We start from the raw sequence: 19,220 nt of genomic DNA, 5'->3' as shown, positions 1-19,220 counted from the left end.
TCACCTTCAAACAGGTGCCTTGAGCCATGAGAGTTCCAGCAACATAGTTTCCAAGGGGCTTCTAGGATCTGTTATGTTATGATTTGTTGTTTTGGGAGTAGTGTTTTGTTGGTTTTTCACTTGTGGTTACCTTATTTAATGATTCTTTTTATGAAATTTTGAATCCCAAGCGGTATATCTCCCTTGCCATTTCAATTATGGCTATTGCTGTATTTCGCGATTGTAGATGTACTGCTACATTGTTTGTTCATGAAGAAATTCAATTGTTCGGATATCGGATGATTTGATGGAGTGTAAGTTAGGGATTGTGTGTAATAGATGTAGTACATTTGTTCTATTCAAGACGATGTCCTTGTGTCTTTGCCATTTCGATTTAATGTTGACAATTTTGTCTGAGTACAAACCTCTTGGGCTTTCAAAGATAGGTAGATCATATCTCAGATCTTCCATTTCTCTATGTATTCGATTGTTTGAGTCTTGTTTATTTTTTCTTTTTCTGTATGTTGATTTTGATTTAAATTCTGTGGAAGTTGCTAGTTCGGTCTCCGAAATATCATCACAGGTTAATATGGTGTTTTCATTATTTCTTGTGTTGCTTTCTGGGAGTGAGCTTTTTCAACTAGTGAGCAATCTTCGTCAACTAGTGAGAAATCTTCGTCGGTGATGATGTACTCGTCTAGAATTTTTTTGACTTCATCTGAGTAAGTAGATGAATTCATCAAGATTTCTTGTTGGTAACGTCGTTGGTTGAGACGATTCTCAAGTCTTCTTGTATTTTCTTTCCTTTCTTAGACTTCAATGGGTTTTGTTCGATCTTTGTTTTTTCTTGGGTTTGATGTAATCCTTCGATCGCTTGTTGAGGCATTTTTTTTTCTTAAGAAGGCACGAGACCCTTTCATACTGTTTTTTGATCTAGGGGGTTTATTTTTATTTTTTCTTTCAACCCAGTTATTTGATGTTTTAACTTTTCTTGTTGTTGGATTCCCTTTATTGCGGGCCTTAAAATATGGAAACAGTTGGTTGTTTTGTTTTCAATTATGTTTTTATCTCCTTGGTTTCCAGTTTGCACTCTGTTAGTTGTCTTGACTATTTGAATTTCATGTTGATTTTGTAGTTTTATTCTGTTCTCTTGTCCATTAGTGTGTTTTCTTTGATAGTTGCTTCCTATATGTTTTACCCTACTTATGAGGGCCCTTGTCATGTCGTTCTAGTCGTTCCAATCAGATCTAGCTATATCAAAGAGCCTGCCTTGCTATTGGGCAGAGGACTCTGCTTCCCTGTCCAGTCTCTCTTGAATTGGGATTACATATGCCTCGAAGTTGATTTTTTTAGTGTGGATTAGTGCAAGTAATGTCGCTTGGTCTTTCATTGCGTCCACAGTGATTTTCTTGTAATTTTCAAAATGGTGCTAGGGTGTGGATGGAGGTCGCCATTGGCGAATTCTGAACATCCAACATTGTCTTTGGAATAGGTTGTATTGGATTGTTTGTCTCTATCACAGTCGCAGTAATGAGAGATGTCTCTTCTTAAGCATAAGCATCTATGGGTGGTAGTGAGGGTCTTGAAGAGAATACGCTCTTTAACTGGGAGCCAGTGGGCGTCTTGTCTGGCCTGGGGAAATGTGCTCCCTCCTAGGAATACTTAGTGCTGCTCTAATGGCATTATTTTGGGTGATTTGTAGTTTATTCAGGTTTTTCGATGTGCCTAGGAACAGTATGTTACAGTAGTCCAGCTTTGCACCGATGGTGGCTCTGGCAATGGTGAGGCAGTTTCTTAAGGAGAGGTATTGTTTGACTCCATTAATGATTTTGATCGTAAGTGCAGCTGATGAAGAGATGGCGCTGACTTGATGTTTCATTGAGAGGGTGGAGTCAAGGTATACACTCAGGGTTTTGACAGCAGCAGAGGCCGCGATTACGGTATCCTCAATGCTGAAGGAACTGTATTGACTGTCAAGCTTGTTAAGAATGTCCTTGGGACCTAACAATAGGATTTCTGTTTTGTCTCCTTTGAGACACAAACCGTTGGCTGCCATCCAGGCCTGGATGAGGGCATATGTTTCACTGAGGGTGGCTGTATCTTGTTCATAGGAGCCGGTGAGGGAGAGAATGACTGGAGTATCGTCAGCTTAGTTTGTAAATGCTATGCTTTGCTCATCTAGATCATTGAAGATGGGTAGGGTGACAATGTTGTAGAGGGTAGGTGAAGACATGAACCCTGTGGGACTCCGCAGTGGATGGGGCAGCACAGGCCTGATCCGACAAGACTCTCATGGCCCTTCAAGGAAGGAGGTGATCCATGCTGTGGCTGCCTGGGGAAAAATGGGCAGCTTCTCTGAGGTGTCTGCAGAGGATCTTGTGGTCCACTAGACCGAACGCTGCAAACAGGTCGAGGAGAAGGAGCAGCACAGGTTTGCCTTTGTCCAATGTTTGCTGTATTTTGATCTTAAGGTCGAGTAATGCAGACTCGGTACCATGACATGGACGGAATCCTGATTGCCTTTTCCCCAAGATATTGTTGATTTCTAGATAGTTCTGGATTGCGAGTATGCGGCTTTATCAAGAATTTTCAACAAGAAAGCAAAAAGGCACGTTCGTAATGGGCCTGCAATTATTGGTTGAATCGGAGTCAAGGGAAAGGTATTTTTTTTTGTTTAGTGTGTTTTTTTTTTTTTTTTTTGCTGAGGTCTAACCCATGACTCCTTAAGGGAGGGGAACCTGAGGCGAAGGATGCATTGATAAATGCTCTGAGAAAAGGGGCTGGTGAGCCTGCACACTCTTTTATTAGGTTGGCTGGACAGATATCGCCTTAACACAGAGAATGCATTGTTTTTCATAATGGTCATGACTTCTGACTCAGTCACTTCTCAGAATGCGAAGGGCTCTATGTTCTTTTTAACTTGGGTGACGACTGGCGCCAAGGGCACAGTAGCTTTGGGCAAGGCGTTGAATTGGGAATTAATTTTATTCTGAAGGGTGTTTATTTTGTTAAGCATGGCAGTTTGAATGTTATTGCGCCATGCTTCATCTTTCACTGTTTTTTATGAATTTTAGTTGCGGGGGGTGTGGCAAATTCCCTGAATATTGCTTGCAAACGGCTCTTTTGACTCAGATTTGGCGTTGAAGATTGAGATTGTAGGCTGAGGATTTTGCTAGCGTGATGGCTTTTTTGTATTGTTTGGCAGTGGTTCTATAGGCCTCTAGTGTGAAGTCAATTGGGCAGGATTGCCATTTTGTGAAAGCTGAATGCTTGGTGGACCTTGGGTTACTTAACTCTTGGGTAATGGGGCAATGAGTTGTAGAGTTCTAAAAGTTCCAATGTGGTGTTGAAGGGGCGGGTCTTAAGGCTGGGGCCTCTAGAAATGGTGCAAGCCTATCTTTAGTGAGAAGACGTGCAGATCTGCCCATGGCAGAAGGCGCAAGGAAGGTTTAGTAGGGTTTCTGGTGGGGATGTGGAAGTGTAGGAGGTGATGGTTGGTCCATGGGCTTGGGGGTATTAGAACTGATGTCTGCTGAGCAGTTGTGATCGGTGATCCAGTTTAAAATGCGACCTTTTGTGTGAGTTGGGTCGGTGACTCCCAGCAGGAGTGCTCTGGTGTTATTTTGTAGGTTATCTCCTAATAAGTGTAAGAGATTACCTTGGAAGTCGAGCAGCGGGCCAGGAGGGCGGTAGATGATATGGAGAGTTATCGTTTTGTTAGGTGAGAGGGATACTTTGACGGATAAGGTATCACAGTTATCAACTACTGAAGATTTTATTTGTCTGGCGTCAAGGGTTTCCTTAAAGATGAGCGCAACACCCCCTCCTTTGTTGGTGGATCTGTCCTGTCGGAGTATGGTGAAGCCAGGAGGAAGGGCAAGAGAGATGGCGGGACCAGAGGCTTCATGTAGCCAGGTTTCTGTGATGGCGAGCACATCAATATCCAAGTCTGTAATTTAGTCGTGGATTTAGATGGCATGTGCTGGTAGGGAGCGTACATTAATAAGAACACATTGGAGTTGGTTGGGAGAGGATTTGGTGGTAACCTTCTTTGGGATATGGTTTGGTGGTGTAATGACCCTGTCGCCATTTTGCAGGACAGTGGGCCTAGGTTTGGGTGTAGACAGGGTGGTTGGGCTTGGTTGCTTTAATTTGTGAGAGGATGCGCTGTGTCCGGAGCAAGTTCCTAGCAATTGATTTCTTATGGGAGTAGGCCTGGGACATGTGAGGAGCCGAGGGTGTTCTAGTGTGCTGTGTGAACTATGTGTGGTATTGGGTAAAGGGTGAGTGAGGTTGTTCAAACCAGAGGGATTCTTGCTCAGTAGACTGATCCATCAAGATTCTGCCTGTTTACGTTTTTATTCCAAATAGCCTAGTCTAACGTTCAAAACAAACCTTTCCACGGCATACAACCCACAACGTGCCGGTTATGGCAGGAGTCAACATATGTCGCCACAGCATTGATAGTGGTGTTGTGTTTAACTGCCCTTAAATCCTTTAAGATCCTTTATTTTTTTAAAGATTCTTCTAGTGGAGAACATGTAATTTTTCTGCATTGAACAGTGAATAACAACTACTTCATATGTAGAATTACCTGTAATGTGCTAATTGTTTTTTTTATTTGTTCTGTTAACCACATGTCAAAATTCACCTTTAATATGTACCACATAATCGCAAACCTTGCATTTCGTACACATAAAAAAACAAAGTGGCTGGCTCCAGGCTACAAGTAGCATCTAGTCCTCGTATAGGGGGTCATACACCTCCTAAATGTAATGGCCAGGTTCTTTGATGTGATGTAGTAAACATGATCAAGAACAAGTGAAATTAATTACGACTAACTTTACCAGTATTTAACTGACTTACCAATCTTCCCTCGGAACTGTAGATGTTTTCCTCAGAAGGAACAAGGGGACAGTGCTTCGACCCCTGGACTGGTGAGAACCAGTCTCTACCACTGCTTGAGGATTTGCGCCTGCTGAGCATACCAAGTGTGTGCTTGGATGAGCAAGCCATTGGACTTCCATCTCTTTCTTGGGCTACCTCTCTGTTGCCTTTCCGAGTAGAGCATTGGAACTTTGCAGATCTTCGGCTTGTGCCACAAGTCGCTTGCTCCTGCATTGGCAGCCATGTTGCAGCAAGGGAAGCTGTGTTGGGTTTGATCCTGTGTTTGCCGCCTGAAGCTTGCTTGTTGCTTCCTGACCTTGGTGACCCCCATTGCAACACTACTTCAATCCCTTAAGGGGTCCTGAGGCGATTTGCGCCTCAGAAATGTTCATCTTTCCCTGTTTGGGTCTTCTAATGGAAGCTGTCTGGAACAGAGTTGTGTGCACCACCAATGACCAAAACAAAATCCTGATCCCGAAGTGACCTATGCACCAGTAATTCCTGGGCTTTCCTGAACCAAGCACTGAAGATTGTGCCCCCAACAGATTTTCTAACATTGGCAGTGGTCTCTGAAAGAATCTGAGTCGGGGGTGGGGTGGTAAATTAACTGAACTGTTTCTGTCCACCCTGTTTTGTTTTGATTCTAAGAGTTCTTTGTATCAAATGCTAATCTATCTCTCCTAGGGTTGAATGCATATATCGGTTTTAATAGGGTTGTGTGTGACAATATTTGCCTGGTATTTTTATCTGCTTAGTGTAGGGCCTAATAAATATTTTTTTTATTTTGATATGCTTACCTGTCTAACTGGAATTACTGGTGCTGCTCTGTGTGAACTCGTAGCCCTAGACCACTCTCCCACCCTTCAAGAGACTACGCCTTGCAGCTCTGCTACCTTTCCTTCATTGGGTTTGGCTAACCCCTTAGTTTCTTCCCTGTTCATCTTAATAGGGTGGCCTCCCAAAAGTCTGCTAGCAGGGTGGATTTTTGGAAATCCATCTCAACTATGCATTACACAAGGATAATCATTTACCAATGGAGACTGGATGATTACTGTTGGGATGTATTTTCCAAATCGGCCATGTGTGAGTGTTCTGAAACGCAATCTAGGGCTTTTTGCACTTGGTCTTAACAAACTGTCCCAAGGTAGCATAGGCAGCGTAGTAAGGCAGACTTGGGAGATCAGGGATTTTGGTGTATAAGCACAGTTAACAACACTTGAAGACAGTCAAGTAATGGAGGTACACACAGAAGACTAGAAATATACCATTTATTAGTCCAAAACACACATGCAAGAAAAACCTAGATACTATACACTAAAGCACGCCACTATGTACCTGTATGTATTGTGAGAAACCTGTAGTTGTCTCACCCGTTAGCCCCCAGGGATCTGTCATCCAGGTGGCCAGGACACGGCCATCTCTTTTGGATCCAGTTCCTGGGGGTGGTCCAGTACGGGTGGAACACCTGGATCGGGGTCTTCGGGGAGTGGGACAACGGATTGTGAGACATGGTATACCCTTCCCTGTAGCGCCTTTTACCCATCCTAGCAGGTAGGATACTTAGGAACTCAACCCCCACCCCTTCCCGACACAAACACTTTCTCACAAATAGCTCACCATGAGCGAAAACAGACTTAACACCAGAGCCGTACACCTGACCTGTCCCATTACAATGATCGGGCAAGGTCAGGCAATCACTGATCATTACATAAACCTGACTTCCATCACACTTCCCCACATGGATAAAAGGTGCAGCGCGAAAGCACACTCTGAGCAAGAGCACACAAGGAAGCATCAGTTTCAAGATGGCAGTTTAATACGATGAGAAAGACGGCGAGACCAGAAAGGGTTGCAAGGAGGGAAGTGCCCTTGACCTTTTCAGACCGTTACTTTCTTGAACCTTGGAAAATAAACCTAAGACGTGGGACTAAAGCTGAAGAAACCTGCATCGTGTGTCGGAGGTACCCGGGGCTCTCGTGTGTCCATAACCCAGACAGGGAGGAGTGTTTGCCGCCGGTGGTACTGTCCTTGGCTCCTACAACAAAGCAGCGCCAGTAAAGGCAGCACAGCCGGTGAGTCGGAGAGATTGATGCCAGACCAGTCTGTGTTAAGACCAAGGTTGCAAGCAGCAACAATGTATGAAGAAATCTAAAGGGAATAGTGTGTGAAACGTATGTGACGAGCTACGCAAATATTATTGGAAAACCAGAGGACTGACTGAACTTTGGAGGCCAAGAAAGATAACGTGGTAGTCCGCCGCCACGTGGGTGCACATTTGAGAGTCTTGGTTAGGTATTGAAGTGGTTGGCAACTGTGAAAAGGGAATTTTGAGATCGAAGTGGTCCTGCAACGGGTCAAGTTAAACCCTCTGCACATTCGAAAGTCTTCTGTAGTTGAACAAAAACTGAAATTGGTCCGTGCCTGGCTGAGGGAGACTAATTGTGTGAAAGGAAGGATCTGAGCCCGGCTGAGGGGGATCCGGGGTAAACCGTGTGTCACCCGAGAGAGAACATTCTCTGAACATTGTAAAAAAGGGGATCTGAGCCCGGCTGAGGAGGATCCAGAGTGAATCACCTGAAATTGAGTACTTCTAAAAGGAAAGGAATTTTTGTTTTGGTACATCGGGCCCTCTGAATCATGAGACTTTGAAGTAAAGTCACATGAGCACAGAAGACCCTGATGCTGTTAACGGAACTGTATCCCCGTGCCGAAGAAGCCAGAGTGTGTGCTTTGCTCGTGTGAACCGCCTTGTCCCATGCTAAAAACATGGGGAAGGGAGGCCAATAGCATGAACATCCTGACATATATATTTTTTGAACACTTCTTTCATTTTTTTGATGAACACTACCCCACACTATTTGTATTTAGCGGTAAGGATTGGCAATCGTTTTTATTAGTATAGGCCCTTTTGTTTTGACTCCACTAGGACTGTGTTATTATTATTTGATGGTCGTAGCTTGCTCCCATCTGTAGATTTAGGATTAGATGGGCGTTTATCACACACTGGCTATAGTTCAATAAACACCATTGAACTGTGGTCACTTGTCTGTCTTAATGTTGATACCATTCCTTCCTTACAGTATACACAAAGTAACCTCGTAGGTAGGCTACACATCATTTTACAGTTAATTCACAACTTACATGAACAATGCTGTGCAAGTACAGAGGTTATTAAAGATGTAACGCGTCCTGCTTTAGAGTTCTAAGGCAGGCAACTAACTTAAGCAGACCTTTATCAACACGTAAATAAATCCAGTGTGCCAAAGAGCTGAAGTCACAGGTAAGTACCTAAAAGGGCGTGGGGTGGACTAAGACATTTCAGTTCCCATGTGCACATGTTCGCCTCAGCCAACACTGTAAAAATGCAGTTTAAAGCACCCTTTTGGGAAAATGGGTTTAGGACAAAAGTAGGGGTACACTCCCAATTTTACCATCCTGGGTTTGGCTGTGTGTGGGTTCCTAGGGCAGAATTCCACCACCCATAGGCATGAAAGGGTGATTATTAGGCAGTAAACCGTATACCAAGCAATTCCTATGGGGTGAGGGGGGCACTAAAACTCTGATTTACAAAGTAACTACCCTGGGGTACTCTGAGTCACTGGAGCCACTTGCTTCAGTCATTGATCCTGTTGCAGGAGGGTAGCTGCTGCAGTGGCTCAAGTAGCTTTTGAGTTTAGGTGGGGCTTGTGATCCGTGGCTCTGGTCCAGTCCCAGCAGATTTGCAGTAAGATGAACCAGATGACCTGGTACATCGACCGCTGTGGCTCCCACGATGAAGATGGAACCTCAGCACACCACTGTGGCTCCCACGATGAAGATGGAACCCGCAGCACACAGCAGATGAAGAGAAGTGGCAAACCCCAATCAGAGGTCAGTGAGCTCTGCTCTAGGTGGTGGCAGCAAACTAGCTCTAGGTAGCTCTCTCTTCATGCTGGAGAGCACCTAATGCAGGTTGACAATATTCCTGCCCCACAAGCAGAAAAACTGCAGAGTCCCAAGCGCCAATGGTGCACTAGCTTTCTGCTGCCACGAAAGCATAGTCTGTGAACTGTATCCATAGGAGGCCCCGGGGACGCATTCTGTCGTCTGTGGACTTTGAGACTATGCAGGACACAGGACTAATCAATCCCACCAGTACAGGAGAGGTAGGCACAGATTAAGTCTTCCTTGGTCACAGGAGAGGAAGCAGAAGGATCCCCATTGATTGCCTTTCGCAATGCTGGATGCTTCTGTTCCATTGCTCCTGGTCTTCAGTGCTATTCTTCTCGGGTTCGGAACTTGGCTTCAGTGTGCAACTATTTGATCTGCTCCAGACCAGCTCCTCTTATGTAAAATCGAGGCTAGTGGTCTACAAAAGTCCACAAATGGTAAGAATTCACACTGTTAAAACTGGAAATGGCCTTCCAATAATGGATCTCCTGCTAGCCCCACATCTGCACAGCCACAGACCTCCCCTGAGATTATATGGATTGTGACCAGACTGTCTTAATCCCAGTTTCAGCCCGTTCCAATTGCACCTGAGCAGGATCCCGCAAACGTGCATGCCCTTATTTGGATGTTTCTATCCCGATAGGGTAAGAAGACTGGCAAAAGCAAGTGATGGTGAACCAGGAGCGGGTACACAGCTGTCATGGTCATGAAGTCAAGGGCACAAGCATGCAGGGGTCGCATGCACAGGAGACCTGGGTGGACACTGTCCTGGCGCCTTTGGTGCCAGGCTCATGAACAAAAGTAAACAAGAACATCCATTTAACACCAAAAAGCTTTTATTATGGACATAGTACTTCAGATGCATTAACCTTGAACATTCCATCCATTAAGAAACCCCAAGTGTATTCTTGGGTGTGGCTGCTAATGGATTGCCTTCGCACGTGCTCACTCTCTAGGAGTGGCCGGGTGTGGCCGGTAAACCGGCCCTAATGGGCGTGCCCACGATCTCAGCTATATAAGCTGCCCCGATCCTCATGACAGACGCTTCGCGTTATTCTGCATTTGCAAGCAGCATAACGCTTACTGTCGCCTGAGGTCAGACTTACCTTTTGAAGATCCTGCTTCCTGGACATCCTGCTTCCTGCCGGCATACTTACCAACTGGGGGAAGCTGTTCTTACCTGTACATCTTTTCGGCGAACCAAGTTTTCATCTTTACACTTTCCGGAACGCCGAAATCTTCATCTTGGCACCGCAGCACGACACGCTCCATCGTTGACAGCAGCGCCTGCAAGGAAAAACAGAAGACGAGGTTAGACATCGAAAAAACAGTCAGTTTAAGGTTGCGCGTCACCATACTTCGCACTTTTCCTTAAACCCTCACTTACTTGTTGTCGAACATTGTGGTAGCATCCATCTTCCATCCGGCCACGTCTTACATCTGCATTGAGGCCGCATTTCCATCTAAGGGAAGAACACAGAAGAGAGACATTATTGCAGGCATAAATAGGAGCAACATATAAAGACATTAAACAGAACCAACAGCATCACAAGAGCTCAAGAAAGACTTACCAATCATAAGGAGCAGCATAATCGCAGCTGGACTGGACTAATCCTTATCAGGGATCAGTGAAGGAACTAGATCCCGTTCAACGTGCCCCTGCCAGAAGTATCAGGACGGAGAGCTTATCTTCCATAATTCACAGGTGAGCTTTATGGCCCGGCGTATGCTCACAGAAACCATACTTTGGGGTGAAGGGTCCGAGAGGTACAACAATCACAGATTGGCGCACTCACACACTGTTATCTCCACTCAGGAGCAGTATCACCATGTACCACTTCTCACAGCTTTTCTACTGAGGGAGAGGCCTGAAGGGGGTGATTCAAGTTCAGGGAGGGCTGCAACCATGCCCCAACGCCTCCGCAGAGACCAGGTGAGCGTAACAACAACACATTGCAAATATAACTTCCAAAGGCAGATATAACTTCCACATGAGAGGCAAATGTTTTGCCCATTATTTTACATTTTTTACGAGATGTCATAATTCCGATTTCACTACATTCTCAAATACTCCATTAATTTGACATGTGTATATATAGTAAGGCACTAAGTTGAACTGGGGAGCCAAAATTAACTCCTAGTAGCAGCTGGTTTCAGGCTAACCAGGCTCTCCTAGTCTAGAAGCAGGAGCTAAATAGTTCCAGCAATTTTGATCCCTAGGTCTTAAAACACACAGAACTATTTCACCTGTATATACTCAAAATGGCATCATCATAGTAAAAATGGTGCCCGAAATACACTGGAAAACATTGTGAAGCATGGTTGACTGTTACCACCTTGTCCTTAAACACGTTATAAAGGCATGAACATGTCAGGCAAAAAGGTAAAAGGGGTACAAAATACCCTTGTATCACGTTTTCATCGGGCAACATTTATTTCGGGGAAGGGGTATTTTCAACCCACCCAAATCGGGCACACACTATTTTAATTTATTTTACAAACTTTTTTATGAACCTGGGAGACTCCAGATTAACAGTATCAATTCCCTACAGCCTTCCTCCCCTTTCGGGACAAACACGCAGGGTTGCATAGGTGGTTATTTCTTTTATAATATAATGTTTAATAGAAATAAACCAATTTAAAATATAAACAAATTATTCTCTGTGAAATCCAAATATCAGTGGTTACTTGTAACGCTCACCTTGTATCCACAGGGGCGCCGCCCAATCTGGCTGGACTGCTTCCGACCTGGACCCACCTCCCTCTGGTTCTCGTTCTGCCAAGGACCTAGTCTGGAACACAGGAGTTTTGGTATTAGCTTACAGTCTCTTCTCTCTGGGCCCACCTCCCTTGTGAACCCAGCGACCCGGCCCCCCCCCCCCCCCCACCCTCCCATTTAGGGCTTTCCTCACCTTGGATTTCGATATGGTGCGCTCTCCGTCTTGCTGTTCTGTGCATGGGTGCGTCGTGGGTGGGCGCTTCGCAGCCGAGTTGCTTCACTGGTGCGGGCCCCGTGAGTCCAGACCTGCTGCGACTCAGTTCTTCTGGTAAGTCTATTGTTTTGATATTGCCCCTGTTAATATCTTTCCTTCTCTCTTAGGTGCGGAAGGAGTGTTGAAGATGCCGAGCTGGCTGGGGCTGTGCTCGAGACGGTAAGTGAAAGCACGGAGTGCGGCGGTATGTACGCTTTTGCGATGTGCTAACCTGAGTTGTCCTTCTCTTGCAGGCCGCCGTGATGTTCCGGAAGGTAAGCTGCCGAGAAGATGCGGAGCGATGAGTAGATGTTGTTCGAATCGCCGTCGAGTAAGTATGCATGTTAATCTGCCTTGCCTTTTCTCTTGCAGGTTGTCGGAAGGCCGGAATGGGAATGAACCAGCAGCGAGTTCCGCTCAGGTAAGCGTGTTTCTGATTGGTGTTGAAATGTGAGATGTGAACGCTTACTAATGCTGCCTTTTTCTATTTTCTCCCCCAGGTTGCGGGGGGGGGGGGAGGGGGGATGGAGGAGGGGGGGGAGAGGGAGGGAGGGAGAGAGAGAGAGAGACAGAGACAGAGACAGACAGAGACAGAGACACGCTGGATGTTCGGGACACTGGAGCGGACGACGGGAGCTAGAATAGCTAGCAGGTAAGAATGGCTAATCTTCCAGGTGCAGGCCCGGAATGCTGTGGACAGATCGCGGTGAACGTCACGCTCCGAGTGCAGAGCAACGCGAAGCATGTTCTCAAGTTTGGGCGTGGCTTATATAGCCTGCAGATATCCCAGGTGCCTTCAGGCCTGACGACACCCTAAATGCTAGACCGCATGGTTCAGTTCTGGAACTGAACCATGTGGGGGCATCCATGCTGTGCTACTGCCATTGTAAGCTCCAGCTCCCCCTTCTACCATATGAGCCTGGTGCCAAAGGCGCCAGGACTGACTCCAAGAGAGTCTTGGGAGACATGATTGGGCCCTTGGGGCCATGCAGGGACACTGTGGCGCGGCCCAGGGGACCTGACTGCCAGGGCAAGGGGCATGACATTACTCTGATGAATGATCAATGCACTGCTAACTTCATTTGCCAAAGCTACATTGAACATGAGTATACTTTTTTTTTTAAAAGCACACACCTCACATTTAATACATTTGGTTTGCCCCGAGCACACATTCACCATGGGTTTAAATGTGAATGAGGGTTCAGGGCAAAGCTTCTGATTTAATTTGGTTTTCTATAAAAACAGAATATCCATGTTTATCTAAAACTCTCCATTTCATTAATTATAAATACCTCCTTTATTCAATGGATATGTCAGTGTTTCAAACAGAACTTTGAAAACTCTGTTACTACTACTACACATTTGTGTGTCTAAATTGCTTGCAAAAAGAAAATGTCTAGCATGTATGATTGCTAGATTCCCTGCAATGGTGTTGGTTGCATTGATGTGTAGGAATTGCACATTTGTCAATGGGCAATTTAAAGTGTGAAAAAGGGTTGGCAGTTACAGCCCCTTTCCCTTTTTCTTTGAGTGTTTCATAGCCAATAACACAACTCTGCTTAATTATGTTACCAGGGAATGACTTCAGTTACATTATTTTTCAAGGTATGTGCAACGTGAAGTTATTTGGCTCCCAGTCTGTACTTGGCCATTGCAAACAGTCTCCTGGATCTCCCAATATACACTCAATTTGGGCCTATTATTGATCAAATCCAAAGTTTCTAGTAGCACCTATGCTTCTAAAATATTTGCTAATTTCCCAGGATGTACAGTTTTACCCCCTTAAATTCTTTAACAAATAAGAGGGGCGGTGGCTGTGATTCACTCTATTTCCATTTCATTATACTACCCCTCAATATTCTATTTCCCCATGACATTGTACTCGGATAGGATTTTTTGTTTTTGGAAGCCACATAAGTGCAAATGTCATTTGTATTGAAATGAAATGCATATTTCATGGTACTGCCTGCCAGAACTATGTCTATTAAGTAAGCCACTTCCAATCCGTAGGTTTTCAGATATATGCAACAGGAAACCAAATGCAATGAACCCTATTAAGTAATGCTGGAGTATTGCATAGAAACCTGATTTGTATTTGTCGATGCAGTGGTCACGATGAAAAGAAACTTGCGAGTGGTCATGACGCTAGATGAATGGCTCTGCTGTAGTTTGACTTTGCTGTTGTACACAACCTTGAACTAAGCCAGATCCATTGGCTTGCCCACCTTTTAACCATAGGCCATAGCTAGCTGTCTTGAAATCCAGAACATGTTTTACCAAAGAGTGCACACAGTACTTACTGAAAGGCCATCTTCCATTCTTTGTGGATGTGAAGGTAACCGGCAGCCCCTACAGATACAAGGCCTAAAATAAGCAGTGTCGCATACCAATTTGCTATGCAATTCTGTAGGTTTGCTAATCAAATGGAGACTTGTGTAGCAAGGTTAGCTATTTAAGTTGTCCTCTTCAATGAAAGCACAGCTCACCATGCATTCCTCTTACCCTCGGTGCTATCTTCACTTCAAGTGCTAATGGAGAGAAAGTGCAGCAGTAATGGTCATAGCAGTAAAAGTCTCCTCCACTTTTGAGTGCCAAAGACATGTGTTGGAGTGCTAGGCAGGAATTTCTTTTTCTTTTTCAGATAATTGCAATCCAGAGGTAATCGGGATGATACCTTTATTAAGCTTTCTATATCCTGTCTGGCAAAAAGATGGATCTGTCAACTTTTATATATTTTTTTAGCTAGTCATGCAATTCTATTCCTGTAAATGTAAGTGGTTACATAAAGCATAATAACAGTATTGATACTGTAAAACACTGCATCATCTCCATGCTTTACAGTAATGTTTCGGTTAGTGTGTCTAAATGTCACTGTCAACTATATTTCGTTTTGTTGGGAAAGATGCATCATATTGACAAGTGAACACTTTTGAAAATGCACATGATGAAATGTTTTTGATGAAAAACTTTGTTCTGTAACCTGCAGGTTGCATATTGCAACTGGTGCTCAACCCATGGGTGAACCCATACTCCTTGACATTCTATATTATCATTTCAAAAAAGGTAGCAGGCGCTCCTCTCCAGAAAGGACATGGCATGATAACCTGTTCTGAGATGAGTTTGCAGCACACACTTTTTGCTCACTGTACCTTTCACAGATGGGAAATATCCATTTGCATCAGTCTTTGTCCCGCCCACATGGGCAGTCCAGCACCGGAATGCTGGACTGCCCATGTTATCATGCCGTTTTCTTTCGAGAGAGGGGCGCCTGCTACCTTTTTTGTATTTTTGGTAGGAACTTGGGGTTGGTCACCCTAAATTACCTGGGGGCACCCAGACGTGGACTCCCTGCTCACTGTGCTCAGAGAGGCACAGCTTCACCTCACTGATGAGGCCCAACAAGGCTGAAACACGTGTATGGGGTTGCTGTTGGTACTCTTGTTCAGAAGGGAATTGCATAGCATATCGGTGCTGGACTGCCCTTGTGGGCGGGACAAAGACTGATATGCAAATAGATATTTCCCATCTGTGAAAGGTGAGCAAAAAGCAAATGGCTGCGAACTCTCAATGTGATTATTAACCACTGAACAGGTTATCATGCCGTGTTCTTTTGAGAGAGGGGCGCCTGCTACCTTTTTTGTATTCTATATTATCACCCTTTTGCTTTATAACAGGTACCCTGAAAGTGAGATGACCACAAACTACAGTATTCCACCTAGTTTGTCCAGTTTCTGCCTGCTACGCAATCCACTCTGCTTAGTCGCTTTCTTGCCTCTTACATAATGATACACAAAGCGAACTAGATGCTTATGCAATGTAGTGATCAGTAGTTCATCCAGTCTGTACATCTACTGATCTACTGCAATACCAAACACTGTAGTTGGCCTCCAGAGCTCGCTTTGCTTTATGATTGTATTATATATAACCACCTGTGGGAGACAACTGGCCAACTGTTTTCAGAGCCTTTTTTTATCATATATATTTATTTGTGTCCATTCATACAGCTAACCTTTTGCATTTTACAGACTCGTCTATGGCTCGCAAAGTCTTTTCACCCACTCGCATAGTCTAGTAGATTTTATGAAGCGCAAGTAGCATTTACAAAAGAAGTTTGAAACTTTTATTTAACATTTACTTTGTTTGCAGTAAATATCAAATACAAGTTGCACTGTGCATGGCTGGCGCTTCTGGGGGGGAAGCAGGATGCCAAACATAAAGTGGGTTTGTAGTAAGATGCACCATTTGACAGAAATCGCATTTTAAATGTGTTGTCCTCCGTTCCTATGGGTCGAGTGCATTTCTCTTAGGCTGAATCGGTAAACTAAGTTACCCGACCTGCAGGTCTAGCTGAAATTTTAAGAATTGGCAAGCCCTGACTCCTCTCACTAATGTCTTATTTCAGCGGTACCCAGAACTGCTGTATTGTTGCTCATTTCATGTCATGGGTACAAATAACGTCTTGTGACATTAACAATATTGGTACAGAATTGTTAATCAAATGGATCTGTTTGCTAATCAAAAAACATTTAATTAGCAAACTCAGCCAATGAGGAGGATTGGAATGGGGGAATTGCCAGAGGTAATCCTCCCGCTGTGAGCCACCTCATGGCTTGGGGCCGCCTTCTTTCCCCTCCGGGGAGCAAGGTAAGTGTGGTCCTCATTCCCCCCTCTCTCCTCCCCATCCACAGAATTCCCTCCCCTGCCCCCACTTACCTTCTTTTCAGTCCATTTCGGGAGCGGACACGCTGGGAACACTTCTGTCCCAAGCGCGCCTGTTCCCGATCTGCGACGGACCGTCGTGGAAAGGAAGAAGGGACTACACGTCCCTTCTCTCCTTTCCATGGTGGCCATTTTTTAAACTTTCTTTTTTAATGGCCTCCATCGAAAGAGAGAAGGGACTATATGTAGTCCCTTCTCCTGGTTCCATGGCAGCCATTTATTTGTTTGGTTACTTTTTTTCAATTTTTTTCATTTGCAGCCATGGAAAGGGAACACTTAACTTCGTTTTCCTTTGCCAGGTGGCTGTTTTTTTTTGTTTTTTTTCTTTTGTTTTTTTTGGTTGAAAAACAATATATATATTCTGTTCAAAAAATTAATATATTCTGTTAAAAAAAAAAAATGCTTTTAGTATCCCGGTCTTACGGCCCGGGGTACTAATAGCAATAAGTCCCTCGCAGGGGGGCATTGCCATCTCTGGTAATGCCCCACAGCTTGGGGCTTATTGCTTGAGTAGTGCACATAGTACCACAGGAAGAAACCACTATTACTGCCTGATCAGAAGAAGTAAAGCCGTTTCTTTTAATGTGCATGAATAATTGGGTGCAAAAAAATAGTTTACACAAACAATTTGGTTTTTCTAGTTAAAACATTTTTACTTGCTTATAAAATGTTCCCATTGGGAATTGGACTTAGATTTTTAGTCTAAAATATCATTTTACTTCCAACTTTAAAAAATAGGAGTAAAATACTCCCACTTCCAAATCTTATCTGAACCACTGGTAACCTGTAATGCGGTATCCAGCAGCAACCATCAGTCATCTCCATGTAACAGCAACTACCACCTGTTCTCCCTCCACACCCTCCACCAAACCCCCGCCCCCCCCTGCTCATGTCCCATGATAAGCCAAATGATCATAGGTGCAGGCACTAGGCATTATCGCATCTAAGCTTTAGAGGTGGAGTAATGTATTGAATGCTAAATATAACACAACATGATACATGCCTTTCAGAGAGTTCATTTTCTTAGTTTGGGTTGCGAGTGTCCTCATCACTACACAGGATGGTGTCTAGTGGGGGTCAGCAACAATACAGATTCTTTGCTCAGCAAAACACTCTGGGTTCAACAAAGTATCTGGGTCTCTCTCTTTCCTCAATTGAGGGATCCCTTCTAAGGATGTATTATACCTTCTACATCTATCAGTCTTGGGATGGGGGATGGATGGGGATGGTCTCAGCATCCCCTCGCTTCCTTCATGACACCTCGGACTGTAGACTCACTTCCTCTGCCCCTTATCCTAGACTCCTGGAGAACCCTTTGTCTGGGTCTTGAGCTCTGCATGAGCCTGAATGGTAAGCCTGGTCAGTGGTGGAATCTAGGCCTTGATGAGCTGCGAATGAGACAGAGTTTCCACCAAAAGGTTGGCCATATGAGCTTCGCAACTGGTTGGGTTAGTGTGCCCTCTTGACCTCCCTGTCTTGATGTCTTGATTCTAGTCTAAAACACACATTCCTTGCCTGCCTCCTCAACTAGCTGCAGTGGCCTCAAGCCTAACGGCACCAATTATACACCTCCTGTTCTGTCCTCTTCACCCCCTTCCACCTCATTGACTCCTTGCCACATATTGTACCACCACACTTCTTGCACCCCTAGGATAGTGTTCAACTGCTCCCCTCACCTCCTTCTGGTCTTCTCCAAACTCCTTGGGCTTCATTCTTTTTTAGCAGCACAGATGTTTTTTCTTGACTATTGATAATGATTTCCAACTTGGATTATCATAAATCGATTGTGCTATCCTTACTTTGCAAATTTACATGACAAGAAATCTGTACAGTTCCTCCTTGAAGACTTCAGGTGTTGATTTGACTTCTAGGAAATACTTACTCCTAAATGTTGGCATGTAACGCTTAAAAATAAATACATTACAAAAATATTGGATCAGTTCTTCTGTGTTTTTAAGTGTGAGCAACGTTAAAACTTTTGGATAAAATGTTTGAGCATTGTAACTAAGGCTTCCAGTTTTATGGTATTTATGTTTCTGCCATTTCTGTCTGGATTTATCTATTTTTATTTTTGGGCCTTTTGTCTGTATTTATCCACATTTATATTTTGTCAGATAAAAAGATAATTTGCAAGCAGTATTTTTCTGCATTTATTCTAATGCGTTTGTTGAAGCACCCATTCAGCCATATAGGAAAGAAATGCTAGCTCAATTTTTCCAAAACAACAAATGGTTGCTCCTGTGACAGTTGCTGCCTTAAGATATGTGCTGTCAGCAATTTGAAGAACTTTAATGCATTTTTATACAACTTTTATACTCACCATGCTGCCAATCTGCAATGTGATTGGCCTGTGATGTATGAGTGACATCATAGAGAACCAGGCAGAAATATCTGTTTGTCCCTCTTTTTCCATTTTTTTATAAATAAATCCAGAAAACAGATTGCTTTCCGTCTGTATTTGTGTAAAAATCAGAAAAAACAGAAAACTGGAAGCCTTCATTGTAACCCAACAAGAGTGGTGCAATGTAAACCTAACAGACCTTTTATAAAGGCCACTACTGGACTTTCATGACGTTGGATAACATCTAAAATTGGCAAGTGGGGATTGCTGACTTGCAATGCTCTTCTTCTGGACTTAGAAAAGGCGAGAACTGATGATGCGCATGAATGGTATCTATTTTGTAAATGCAAGTTCAAAATGTACCAAGAGTTTGATGTTTTTCCAAGATAGCA

At 44.1% G+C, this 19,220-nt stretch overlaps 1 protein-coding gene across 2 annotated transcripts in view; it reads left to right on the top strand.

Annotated features, from left to right (window-relative positions):
• The window catches only part of STAU1 (staufen double-stranded RNA binding protein 1), a 1,155,286-nt gene that overhangs the window by 65,566 nt on the left and 1,070,500 nt on the right, over positions 1-19,220 (top strand). The gene's annotated exons all lie outside the window — the stretch shown is intronic.

The sequence above is a fragment of the Ambystoma mexicanum genome, chromosome 3p (genome assembly GCF_040938575.1).
Source record: "Ambystoma mexicanum isolate Mex_15411 chromosome 3p, UKY_AmexF1_1, whole genome shotgun sequence".
In the NCBI taxonomy this organism is placed as follows: Eukaryota; Metazoa; Chordata; class Amphibia; order Caudata; family Ambystomatidae; genus Ambystoma; species Ambystoma mexicanum.
This window is presented reverse-complemented; position numbering and strand designations above follow the sequence as displayed.